This window comes from Ahaetulla prasina, chromosome 11, assembly GCF_028640845.1.
Source record: "Ahaetulla prasina isolate Xishuangbanna chromosome 11, ASM2864084v1, whole genome shotgun sequence".
Classification (NCBI taxonomy): domain Eukaryota; kingdom Metazoa; phylum Chordata; class Lepidosauria; order Squamata; family Colubridae; genus Ahaetulla; species Ahaetulla prasina.
The window spans coordinates 4,701,511-4,714,757 of record NC_080549.1 but is presented as its reverse complement, the minus strand read 5'-3'; the positions used below and the strand labels follow the sequence as shown (position 1 = coordinate 4,714,757).

At 43.5% G+C, this 13,247-nt stretch overlaps 1 long non-coding RNA gene across 1 annotated transcript in view; it reads left to right on the top strand.

Annotated features, from left to right (window-relative positions):
- Positions 1-12,751, top strand: part of LOC131205192 (uncharacterized) — a 51,343-nt gene extending 38,592 nt beyond the window's left edge. The window contains exon 3 of the long non-coding RNA XR_009156734.1: positions 9,335-12,751. This is a non-coding gene — a long non-coding RNA (uncharacterized LOC131205192). The remainder of the gene's footprint in view (positions 1-9,334) is intronic.
- Positions 12,752-13,247: the final 496 nt, after the last annotated feature.

The window sequence follows — 13,247 nt, the reverse complement described above, 5'->3', positions numbered from 1 at the left end:
TTATTCGAACCTCTAAAAATGACATTAGGAAGGGGTGCATCGTTCTAACGTCTCTGGTAGCTGACCTTTATTTGTTAGCCCAGCGATGTGAAAAAAGAAATCTGTTTTCAGTTTCAGCTAGAATGATCCTGCGTGGAACCAACTTCTCTTTTGCTGCGTTTCCTCCCTCCCTCCCTCCCTCCCTCCCTCCCTCCCTCTCTCTCTCTCTCCACTGTCCTCTTCCTTTTGTTCTCAAGAAGATTATTACCTTCCCCAAATGCCAATAAATCCTATTCTGAAGCACTAAAAAAAAAGAAAAGAAATTGACTTGTTTGTTTATCCTTGGGCCTGGCCGTTATGCGGAATATCAAAGTGCCAACTTGGCTTGTCTGCTGCTGCTGCTGCATAGTGTTCAACCTTGACCCAGAAGGAAAGCTCTCCGCTAACAGAGAGGGAAGTGAGATAAATCACTCTCTAAGCAAACAGAATTGCCCCGATCTGCTGAGCAGAGTCTTCGGTCACCAAAGCAAATACCATGATATTACCCCCATCGCTTTGGCACACGGTATTTAACTGCTGGTTCAGGAGCCGGTATTTCTGCAGCCCGGTCAACGTTGCTACCTCTGGAAATATAGGTAACACGAGCATAAATGCCTTCAGTAATGATTAACAGGCATTTGAACTCTGGCTGTTCTGAAGTAGGGAATAAGTGTCTTGTTAGGATTCTGACAGCCTCAAAAAATATCACAAGAGGACAAAATCTCTCCTGCCATCTCCCTCCCCCCCCCAGTAAGTCTGGAAAACTAGTTCACTTTAGAAACTCTGCCCATGTCTGGTGAGTAGTGATGAATTGGCAGCTTCTGTTGTAATTTTGTGTCGTTGGCCAATCTCCAGCTATCTGGTGTCTCTCCCACGTAGGTCAACAGCTATGCTAGCTTCAGGTGGAGAAAAACTCTCTCCACCTTCTGTTCCTCTCATTTTTTTTGTTGTGGCCCGCCAGGGGAGCTGGTGGCAGACTCAGACAGTGAGGAGGTTGGGGCTTTGCGTTGTCAGAGGCAGAGATGGGCCAGGGCCATCTGACAGTTGTCAGCTGCCTTCAGAGTCGGACATCAGTGGGGCAATAGAAGAGCTGGAGCCTGTTCCCAATGTGCGCATACGCAGAGCTGCCAGACGAAGGGAACAGCTAGTCTGCACTGGCTTCCTGTTGTCTTTCGGGTGCGCTTTAAGGTTTTGGTTACCACCTTTAAAGCGCTCCATGGCTTAGGGCCCGGGTATTTACGGGACCGCCTGCTGTTACCTTATGCCTCCCACCGACCTGTATGCTCACACAGAGAGGGTCTTCTCAGGGTGCCGTCCGCCAAGCAATGTCGGCTGGCGGCCCCCAGGGGCAGGGCCTTCTCTGTTGGAGCACCTACGCTCTGGAATGAACTTCCCCCTGGTTTGCGCCAATTACCCGACCTTCGGACCTTTCGCCGTGAGCTGAAAACGCATTTGTTTATTCAAGCGGGACTGGCTTAAATTTTTAATTCTAAACAATTTTAATCGGGGTTATTATTTATAAATTTTAAGGGTTTTTAAATTTGATTGTTTTAATTCCGGCCATTTATGGATTATGTTTGTTTTAAGTTTTTGTTTTAATGGTATACTGTGTTGTTTTTATACTTTGGCTGTACACCGCCCTGAGTCCTTCGGGAGAAGGGCGGTATAAAAATCTAAATAAATAAATAAATAAATAAATAAATAAATAAATAAATAAATAAATAAAATAAAGAACAAGTGTTGACTTGGGAGTAAGGCCACAGGTGGACGATGAAGGTCCCCTCCCAGAGGGAATAAAAGAGGAGCAAAGGGAGAGTGGAGTTTGTAGGAGACAATTAGTTCGCTTAATTGGTTCATGACTCTCCGAGACTCCTGGCCAGGCTTTGAAGATATCGGCCTGGCAGCTCCCCAAGCCAGATAAAGTCTGTGACTGTAAATTCATCCTTGAAAGACTTTGCTGGATGTGAATGAGAGGAACTCACAGTAACTTAATAAAAAGGGATTTTTGTCGACCCCAGGACTCTGCTTTGCGGTTTGGGGAAGCTTAGGTCAGAACATTTTTCTTCACTGGAAACTTACCTTCCGAGGGTCTCCTTTGAGAGTTTGGGACTACAGAGCCCAGAATTCCTAGTTAGCCTGATGAATGGGCTGCGAATTGTGGAAGCAGGTGTCCATAACATCTGGACAGAGCTGCCTGGAGGAGAAGATTTCAGTGCCTCAGCTGCTCTTCTCAAGTGGAACTTAAGGATGGGCTTAAGGATGGCAACCTTCTGATCTTCGCTCTAAACCAGGGCTCTCCAACCTTGGCAACTTTAAGACTTGTGGACTTCAACTCCCAGAGTTCTTCAGCCAGCAAAGTCTTAAAGTTGCCAAGGTTGGAGACCCCTGGTTTAAACCAGGGGTGTCAAACTCATGATGCCATGTCATCACGTGCCGTATCGGGACTTTCCCCTCATTTGCTAAACCAGGGTGGGTGTGGCCAGTGCATGATGCATCCAGCCCACACCTGCTCTAAACGTTGCTTGACATGTAAGCAAAAAACCTCAGTGGGTCTCCACTGCTGGGCCTATTTGCGGTCGGGTCCCTTTGTCACAACCTGGAAAGAGCTCATGGTAGACCTCAGAACAAGCCCTAACGTCAAGAACATTTTCCCACTTCTGGATGATTGTCCCAAAGGTGCTTTTTTAGGAGGCAACTAGACTTTCTTGTTTTTCTTTGAAGACATTTCACTTCTCATCTGAGAAGTTTCTTCACCTCTGACTGGATGATGGGGAGCTGAAGAAGCTTCTTGGATGAGAAGCAAAACGCTTTCAAAGAAAAACCAGAAAATCCAGTTGCCTCTTGAAAAAAGTATCTTTGGGACAACCATGACCTGGATGACTGAGAATCTCTACAGATTTTTAGCTATACAATTTGGGATGGACACCCTTGGAATGGTGTGGGAATAGGAAAGGATTTCCAGAACAAACTGCAGACTACAGGAACCATTAGCACTGTGCCCCGAGGACACAGATAAACCTCCAAGTGCTCCAATGACCCTCTAAAAGGATGCAAATGGCCAGCTATCTGCAAGGAGTATAAATCCTTCCCTTCCTCACCATCCAGTCAGAGCTGAAGAAGCTTCTTGGATGGGAAGCAAAACCTTTTCCAAGAAAAACCAGAAAGTCCAGTTGCCTCCTGAAAAAAAGCACCTTTGAGACAACTATGACTTGGATGACTGAGAATCTCTACAGATTTCCGGTTGATCATTCAGATTTAATTTCAAAAGCGGGCCGTTGATTGAGAAGGCACAACAAGGAAAGGGCACCTCCATTTTCAAGTCGATAAATGAAGTTTTCAGGATTTTGTAAGCGCTGGAAGATGTATAGTATTTACTTTCCTCCTCCTCCTCCCCCTCCTCCTCCTCCTCCTCCTCCTCCTCCTCCTCCTCCTCCTCCTCCTCCTCCTCCTCCTCCTCCTCCTTAAGAGTTTGGCAGCATCTCTGCAGAAGATCGTGTTAATGATTAATACGAAGTCAGTGGAATTCCGCCATGAGATTCTTGCGCCCAAAGACCGAACTGCCGTTGCTAAATCAGCGAAGGCAGTTGTCAAGGTAACCTCTATGTAATCTATTTAACTGGCTCCCAAAACACCAATCAAGGTCAGATAACACACTCAAGCACCATATGAATACGCTCATACTGTATAAAGCTTTGTATAGAGACAGCAGGGAGGGGGAAAAAAAACCTCATTAGAAAGGGAGGCAGGAGGGAGGCAGGGAGGAGCTCCTAAATTTGGTTTGGAAAATGTGTTAATTGGCTGTGGTGAGGGGAGGGCCAGGTAGGAGGAGGTGGGGGGGGGGAAATTGCAATCCAAACAGAATGGAAATCTTGGTCTTTTCCCCCCCTCTCTTTAAGAGGCAAGCCTTGGTAAATTATTCATTTCGCTTATTGTTTTATTAATGCCCAGACTTGTATTTACATTCTGATATACAGTAGTAGTAAACTGGGCTCATTCAGGGCAGATTCCTGTAGTACTTAATTGCGGTCTCTCTGGATAATGGGCTTCGAGGAGCATGTCGTCTCCTTTTCTGACTTTTTCCCTGGCCACTGTGCGAGACTGTTACCTTGTCACGGGAGAACGGTTAAGTACAGAGGGGACGCTTTCCTGAAGCTGGCGGAATTAAATTAATCCAGCCGCGATTAATCTTGGTGGAGGGCAGCGTCTAGTGGAATGCGGTTGAGTCTGAGAGCTAAGCAGGCTTGGTGGGAGGTTGTCAGCAGGTGGACAGGGGATGCTAAGGAATAGGTTTGTAGGCTGGGTTGGGAAGAGTGGTGCCCTTTGGTGCCCTCTGAGCTGGTTGGTTTTCTTGTAGACATTTCATGATCCAGGTAGGTAACATTGTTGGTGCTAGAAGGAAGTGGGGTTCATGGAGAGGTGGAGGAGGAGGAGGAGGAGGAGGAGGAGGAGAAAAGGACTGTGGGGTCCTTGGTGCTCTCTGAGCTGGGTGCAGATGTTTCATGACCCAACTAGTTAACATCATCAGTGCTGGAAGGGAGTGAGGTTTGTGGGGAGGGGGAGGAGGAGATAGACAAGGAGGAGGAAGAGGAGGAGGAGGACTGTAGGGTCCTTGGTGCTCTCTGAGCTGGGTGGTTTTCTTGCAGACGTTTCATGACCCAACTAGGAAACATCATCAAGGCTAGAAGGAAGTGGGGTTCATGAAGAGGAGGAGGAGACAGACAAAGAGTAGGAGTAGGAGGACAATGATAACTATGGGTGCTCTCCTTGGTGCTGACAAAGCTAAGCAGGCTTGGTGGGAGGTTGTCAGCAGGTGGACAGGGGATCCTAAGGAATAGGTTTGTCGGCCAGATTGGGAAATGTGGTGCCCTCAGTGCCCCCTTGAGCTTGGTAGTTTTCTTATAGACGTTTCATTACCCAACTAGGTAACATCATCAGTGCTAGAAAGGAGTGGGGTTTGCTTGTTGCTTATATTCAAGTGGCTTGTCCTATCAATGTTGCTGTGAGTTTTCTTGATTAGACTGTTGTTTATTGTTGGCTTGTTTGTCTGAGTTGCAGTGGTGGGTTTCAAATTTTTTTTACTACTGGTTCTGTGGGGGTGGCTTGGTGGGTGTGGCATAGCTTGGTGGGTGTGGCATAGCTTGGTGGGGGTGGCAGGGGAAGGATAGGGGCCGGTGAATAGCGCAGGCTGGTAATGCCTGTTATTAAGAACACAAAGCCTGTTATTAAGAACACAAAGCCTGCAATTACTGCAGGTTCGAGCCCGGCCCAAGGTTGACTCAGCCTTCCATCCTTTATAAGGTAGGTAAAATGAGGACCCAGATTGTTGGGGGGGCAATAAGTTGACTTTGTAAAAATATACAAATAGAATGAGACTATTGCCTTATACACTGTAAGCCGCCCTGAGTCTTCGGAGAAGGGCGGGGTATAAATGTAAAAAAAAATTAAAAAAAATACTGTAAAATCTCCATTCCCACCCCACTCCAGGGGAAGGATTCTGCAAAATCCCCATTTCCTCCCGATCAGCTGGGACTTGGGAGGCAGAGAATAGATGGGGGGCGGGGCCAGTCAGAATTTTTACGACCGGTTCTCGGAACCATTCAAAATTTCTGCTACCAGTTCTCCATAACTGGTCAGAACCTGCTGAAACCCACCTCTGCTGAGTGAGCAATTCCATGATCATCATATTGTTTATTTCTTGACCGTTGGTCTAATATTAACCGGAACGTTTAAAAACCACCCCAGAGAAAAAAGGACCATGGGACACCAATTCTATACCAAAAGATGCGTAGGCCTCTCCAGATGTCCACCAGAAACTTGAAGTTGGGTCGAAGGAGATGCTACTTTTGAAAATGGCCAGTAAATTAAAATCCAGTCTTAGCCAAGCCAATCCCAGCTCAAGACCAACAATGATTGGTCAACATTGCTGAGAACATCTTCAAGGAACGTCGAAATGTTTGGGACAATCGTGATAATCTGTAGACATGTTACTCTGAGCCTCTCTACTGTCTTCCACGACACAATGGCGATTCATTGTTCACGGTGGTCCCCAGACCAAAATCCACAGCTGGATTTTTAATCCTAATTATCCCATTTGTGTCCCCAGCCCTTTTCCTCCCCCCCAATAATGTCCTCTGGATTATTTATTGTCTTCACGCAGCAATTTTGATACACTTTAACAAGGCCTGACAAGAGTCATTGCAATCTGAATTGATTTTTTTACTCTACGAGTTGCGGTGCATATAAATTAGGATTCTTCCACTGAGTGAAATTTATGATTAGGCTGGCGCACCACAGCAAACACAAAGAACAGCACCAGGTTGAAAGACACAGATAGAGTTATTTTGGGGTCTCTTGTTCTCCAATGAAAGAAAATGGGCATTGGGTACCACAAAGAAGCAAGAGGGCAATTTAGCCGTTGACCTCAATGATCACAAAAACCGCCCCATGTTTTTCTGAGTGTTGCTGGATGGCACTGCTAAAGTTCAACAGCCACATGTGAATGTTTAGACAATGGGCACTCTTTTTTTTTTTTGTCTTATTCAATCCTCCGGTTCTGCCACCACCTCCAAGTTCAAGATTCCCAGCTTCCTCGTTGAGTGACCAGTGAGTTGGTCATTGCTATGCCCCTAGCAAGCACTTGGAATAAGGCATTCAGTTTTTGGTCACCATGATGTAAAAAAGATGTGGAGACTCTAGAAAGAGTGCAGAGAAGAGCAACCAAGATGATTAGGGGAACTGGAGACTAAACCATATGAAGAGTGGTTAAAGGAACTGGGTATGTCTACTTTAATGAAAAGAAGGACTAGGGGAGACATGATAGCAGTCTTCCAATGTCTCGGGAGTTGCCACAAAGAAGAGGGAGTCAAGCTATTCTCCAAAGCACCTGAGGGCAGGACAAGAAGCAAAGGGTGAAACTCATCAAGGAGAGAAACAACTTAGAACTAAGGAGAAATTACCTGACAGTTACAACAATTAATCAGTGGAACAACTTGCCTGCAGAAGTTGTGACACTTTTTAAAAACACTAGAAGTTTTTAAAAAGAGATTGGATAACCATTTGTCTTAAGTGGTGCCTAAGCAGGGGGTTGGACTAGAAGACCTCCAAGGTCCTTTCCAACTCTGTTATTCTATTCTATTCTATTTCCCCAAACCTTTTTTCCTCCTGCAACAAAAATTGGTTGGCTTGTCTAACTCTTAGCTGCTTTAAATGCGTGCCGGTTTTTGAGCTTATTTGTTTATTGCAAAACATCCTTGGAATTTGCTGCTGTTCTTGTTTCTCATTCATTTTGCCATTTCCTGGAAACAGGTCAATGGGGACCATCCCTTCTCAGAGCCTCCCTCCACCTTAGGATTTCGGTCAAGTTCTAGTGGTTCTAGTCCCACCAGGTCCAAGGTTGACTCAGCCTTCCATCCTTTATAAGGTAGGTAAAATGAGGACCCAGATTGTTGGGGGGGGGCAATAAGTTGACTTTGTATATAAATATACAAATAGAATGAAGACTATTGCTAACATAGTGTAAGCCGCCCTGAGTCTTCGGAGAAGGGCGGGATATAAATGCAAATAAATAAATAAATAAATAAAAAAGAAGAGAAGGAGGCCAAGAACAAGAAGAACAAAAAGAGAAGGGAAAAAGAATTCACCTTTCATTTGCTTACTGCCTGTCATTTATATCTCTCATTTATTTATTGTACTGTATACAGAATAGTCCAAACAATTGAAATAGACCCAATAATAATAATAATAATAATAATAATAATAATAATAATAATAATAATAATAATAATAATAATAATAATAATAATAATAATAATAACTGGCTATGGAATTGCCTAATCTTTCCCCCTGACCCTCAGATGTAGGTGGGGGTTGGACTAGAAGACCTCCAAGGTCCCTTCCGACAATGTTATTCTATTCTATTCTATTTGACATTTCATTGAGACGTTGCTGGCAGATCCTTCTGCAGCCTTCTGCTGGCAGAATCAGGGAAACCACAGAAGGGCCAAACCAGACAGGAGAAATAAAATGGCAAAAGAAAAATTTGGAGTGAGCAGCTGACTTCATTACTATCGCAACTGATATAAATCAGATACCTCCTCACTTTATCTTACTTGTACTGCAGCCTCGCTCTTAGTAAGGGTCACGCCAGGTCAGGTAAGCCAGAATGAAAGGTAGCCGAGTTTACCTTGAATTTTGTGACTCCACCACCAACCGCATCATTCCAGCTGTTATTTACACTCGGACATAACTTTGGGGCCATGCTCCTGGGATTTATGAGGAGGGGGGGAGCAGGGGGAGTCTTGCAGGGTCCACGGAGGCCTAATCAAAATAACCTCAAAACATTCCCAGATGAGCACAGCTTTGATCTCAGTCAGACTTTTCCAGCTGATAGAAATCCTAGAGAAGAACCAAAGGTGCTTTTTTTCAGGAGGCAACTGGAAAAGGAGGCAACTCCACAGACTCGTAGAGAAGAATAGAGAATAGACCCTCTGGCTCAGACCCTCTGGAATGAATTGCCTGTGGGGCTACGTCTTCTCCCTGATCTTCGGACCTTTAAACGAGAGCTCAAAACTTTCTTGTTTCATCAAGCAGGGCTGGCCTAATGATTTTAATTGAGGTTTTTAGTGGGGTTTTAAAAATTTTAGACTTTTATACTTCTATTTTTAATTATTGCTTATTGAATCAGTTTTTTAACTATATTGTATTTTAACTGCTCTGGTATTTGTATTTTATTTGTATTGTACACCGTCCTGAGTCCTCGGAGAAGGGCAGTATAAAAGTTTAAATAATAAATAAATAAATAAGAATCAGGGGTGGGGAGGACCTCTAGCTAAGATTCTGTGCAATTCGGAGAACCCCCAAATCCCACTTCTGGCTGGCCCCTCCCCTCCCAAGAGTCCCCACATGGCCCATTTTGGGGGCAGGTAAGTACAGGGCGTGCGCAGAGGCTCGGGGAGGGCGGAAAATGGGCCTACTGGAAGTTCGGAGGGCCTCCAGAGCCTTGGGAGGCTGTTTTCGCCCTCCTGGAGGCTCAAGGAAAACCTCGGGAGCCCTGGGAGGGCAAAAAGCCCCCCCTGCCGTGGTGCAGGAGGTCGACTAGACCACACCCACCCAGCAACAGGGCAGAGAACCCTTTGCTAAAATTTTTGAAGCCCACCCTTGAGAAGAATGTAGAGTTGGAAGGCGAACATGACTCTGACTTCGAACGCGCCTCCTCAAAAATGATTCCATTCTGCCTTCCGTAAAATGGAAGAGATGGAGTTGGTCCCTCCTGTAGGTCCTAAAAACTCAACTTTGTTCTGTTCTCTCATCGTTGAAGGACCAAGCAATGCCTGGATTGGAAAAATGGAAGAGGGAAGCTGCAAAGATCAAGGTTTGAAGGAGGAGGAGATTCAACCCCAACTGACCCAATTGGTGCTGAAGGAAGAGACATTTTTGAGGCCGAAAGCAGGAAATTAACCTTAACCCTAACTCTTCCCACTTATGGTTATATCCATGTTGCTTGTATCTTTACAACTTATATTGTTTTTATTGTTTCCTAGTATGATTTGATTGCTTATTAGTATCCCATGACTATTACTAAGCGTTGTATCTAATGATTCTTGACGGATATATTTTATTTTTTCTTTATGTACACTGAGAGCACGTGCACCAAAGACAAATTCCTTGTGTGTCCAATCATACTTGGCCAATAAACAATTTCTTTTCTTTTCTTTTCTATTCTATTCTATTCTATTCTATTCTATTCTATTCTATTCTATTCTATTCTATTCTAGTCTAGTCTAGTCTAGTCTAGTGTAGTCTAGTCTAGTGTAGTCTAGTCTCTATTTATTCCAATTTCTTTTCTATTCTATTCCCTATTCCAATTTCTACTCCAGTCTACTCTACTCTACTCTACTCTGCTCTGCTCTGCTCTGCTCTGCTCTACTCCATTCCATTCCATTCCATTCCATTCTTTACTCTCTTATTCTAGTCTAGTCTAGTCTAGTCTAGTCTAGTCTAGTCTAGTCTAGTCTAGTCTCTATTTATTCCAATTTCTATTTTATTCTATTCTCTATTCCAATTTCTATTCTATTCTATTCTATTCTATTCTATTCTAGTCTAGTCTAGTCTAGTCTAGTCTATTCTAGTCTAGTCTAGTCTAGTCTAGTCTAGTCTAGTCTAGTCTAGTCTAGTCTAGTCTAGTCTAGTCTAGTCTAGTCTAGTCTAGTCAGTCTAGTCTAGTCTAGTCTCTATTTATTCCAATTTCTTTTCTATTCTATTCTCTATTCCAATTTCTACTCTACTCTACTCTGCTCTGCTCTGCTCTGCTCTACTCCATTCCATTCCATTCTTTACTCTCTTAGTCTAGTCTAGTCTCGTCTAGTCTAGTCTAGTCTAGTCTAGTCTCTATTTATTCCAATTTCTATTCTATTCTATTCTATTCTATTCTATTCTATTCTATTCTATTCTATTCTATTCTCTATTCCAATTTCTATTCTATTCTATTCTACTCTACTCTACTCTACTCTACTCTACTCTACTCTACTCTACTCTACTCTACTCTACTCTACTCTACTCTACTCTACTCTACTCCACTCCACTCCATTCCATTCCATTCTTTACTCTTCTATTCTATTCTATTCTATTCTATTCTATTCTATTCTATTCTATTCTATTCTATTCTATTCTATTCTATTCCATGTGCTTTTTTTTGGGGGGGTTTTTTCCTAAATCTGGATTACCTAGCAAAGGTTTAAAAGTCTCCTAATCTTTTCCCCAAGCCCTAAGCCAAATTGAATAGCTTTTCTGTTCTTTAAGGAGCATTGAAATGGATTGATCTGTTTTGTGACATCTGTAACCCCGTTCAGTTCTCTTATTAGAATCTTATAGAATTGCTGTCATGTTTCTACTGTACTGCATGGAATTTTAATTATGCAACATCCAGCTGGCCGTAAGGAAGGAAGATGGTTTAAATAAACAAACTTATAGCATTAGGTCTATAAATTGTCCCCAAACAATTAGATCAAGAGAAGTATAAACCCAACGCAAATAAGTCACCCAACGCAGGGCAATCTGCCAGCTGAATAAATATACCAATCCAATAAACAAATCAATAATATTTTATTTTTAGGTTTTTAGGTTTTCATTCCTAAATCTTCCCAGTTCAGCTTTGCTCCCCTAATGACAAGCTGCAGTTTTCTAAAAAAGATGTTGAGACTCTAGAAAGAGTGCAGAGAAGAGCAAGAAAGATGATTAGGGGACTAGAGGCTAAAACATATGAAGAATGGTTGCAGGAACTGGGTATGTCTAGTTTAATGAAAAGAAGGACTAGGGGAGACATGATAGCATCTTCCAATATCTCAGGGGCTGCCACAAAGAAGAGGGAGTCAAGCTATTCTCCAAAGCACCTGAGGGCAGGACAAGAAGCAATGGGTGGAAACTAATCAAGAAGAGAAACAACTTAGAACTAAGGAGAAATTTCCTGACAGTTAGAATCAGTGGAACAACTTGCCTGCAGAAGTTGTGAATGCTCCAACACTGGACGTGTTTAAGAAGATGTTGGATAACCCTTTGTCTGAAGTTCTTTAGGGTATCCTGCCTAAACAGGGGGTTGGACTAGAAGACCTCCAAGGCCCCTTCCAACTCTGTTATTCTATTCTAAAATGAAAATGACAATTTTGAGTTCTCACTCCATTTGGTTCTGCGAGGAGCTCCTCAAAAATTTGCCAATGCAACATCATCCAGGCAGCTTCTGAACATGTTAAGAGTGTCACGCTCTTGACGGCGCTTTTCATGGATGAAAAAGGGCTCTGATTTCCCCAAGCAGGAAGACTTGTATAAATATTCTCCTTGCTAATCTTTTCAGGGCTGTACGTAACAAACTTCTCTTATAATGAAATACACCCGAACGGTTGAAATTCCCCTTACCTGTAAGACGATGTATGTGTTTATAAGCAAGGCAGGGATGTTAAATCCGTGACCTTTGAAAATTTCACTCCAGGCAGGTTAGTAGCTTATGTTAATTCCATAGGATATGTCAACTGTGGAATAAGCTAATTTGTCACTGTTTTGTTATGACTGGCAGGGGCCCGTTTAGAATAAATCTTAATTTAAATTCAATCGGCGGTGTCTCTATGGGCGGGTCCACGGGATAAATTAATTCCACACCTGGCAGTGATGGGGAGGAAACCGTTGGCAGCAAGTGGCTTCCGACAATTTGAGTCTGTTGGGCTCAATATTTATTGGTAACGGATGCTAGGTGGCTGGGAGAGTGCGAAAGAGTGGGGTTTGGACTAAAATTACACTCACTCGCTTTGCATGGAGACAGTGCTGTACAATCGACACACACACACACACAAACAAACACACACACACACACACACACACACTGATATCCAGATAGCACTGAAGTCAACTGTTGTTCCGAAATAGGACACCTGGTCCTCATGCCATTGATAAAAGGAACATATTTATTGAATCGGTGGCTTTGCTCACCATTCAGAAAACCGGGGTGAATTATGAGCGCTGGCTGTTGTTTGTTTGATATGGAACCTGAAGAATGCAGTCGGAATAAAGTGTGAAATTTGTGTGGGGAGGTGGATTAGTCACACACACTAGGAGCTGTTCAGGGAGCAAAATCTGTTCACCGACTCCACGCAAAACCCCCACGGAAGCGGCGATGGCTTCAAGCGTCGTCTTCCATTCTGATGGAACTGGACAGCCCAGGTCTACTTGGTCTCCAAGTCCTGGAGGTGCTTTTCAAAAGGTGACTGGACTTTATTTTTTTTTTTCTTGAAAAGGTTTTGCTTCTCATCCCAAAAGCTTCTTCTTCTTCTTTTATTTGCATTTATATCCCGCCCTTCTCCGAAGACTCAGGGCGGCTTACACTATGTTAGCAATAGTCTTCATCCTATTTGTATATTTATATACAAAGTCAACTTATTGCCCCCAACAATCTGGGTTCTCATTTTACCTACCTTATAAAGGATGGAAGGCTGAGTCAACCTTGGGCCTGGAGGGATTTGAACCTGCAGTAATTGCAAGCAGCTGTGTTAATAACAGACTGCATTAGCAGTCTGAGCCACCAAAGGCCCTTTGGAACAGAAGAAGCTTCTTGGATGAGAAGCAAAGGGGAAAAAAAAAAAAAACCAAGGAAGCCCAGTTGTCTTTTGAAAAGCACCTTGGGGACAACCATGACTTTGGATGAGGACGGAGAATTTCCAGAGGCATTTGTCTCCCAGCTGTTGAGA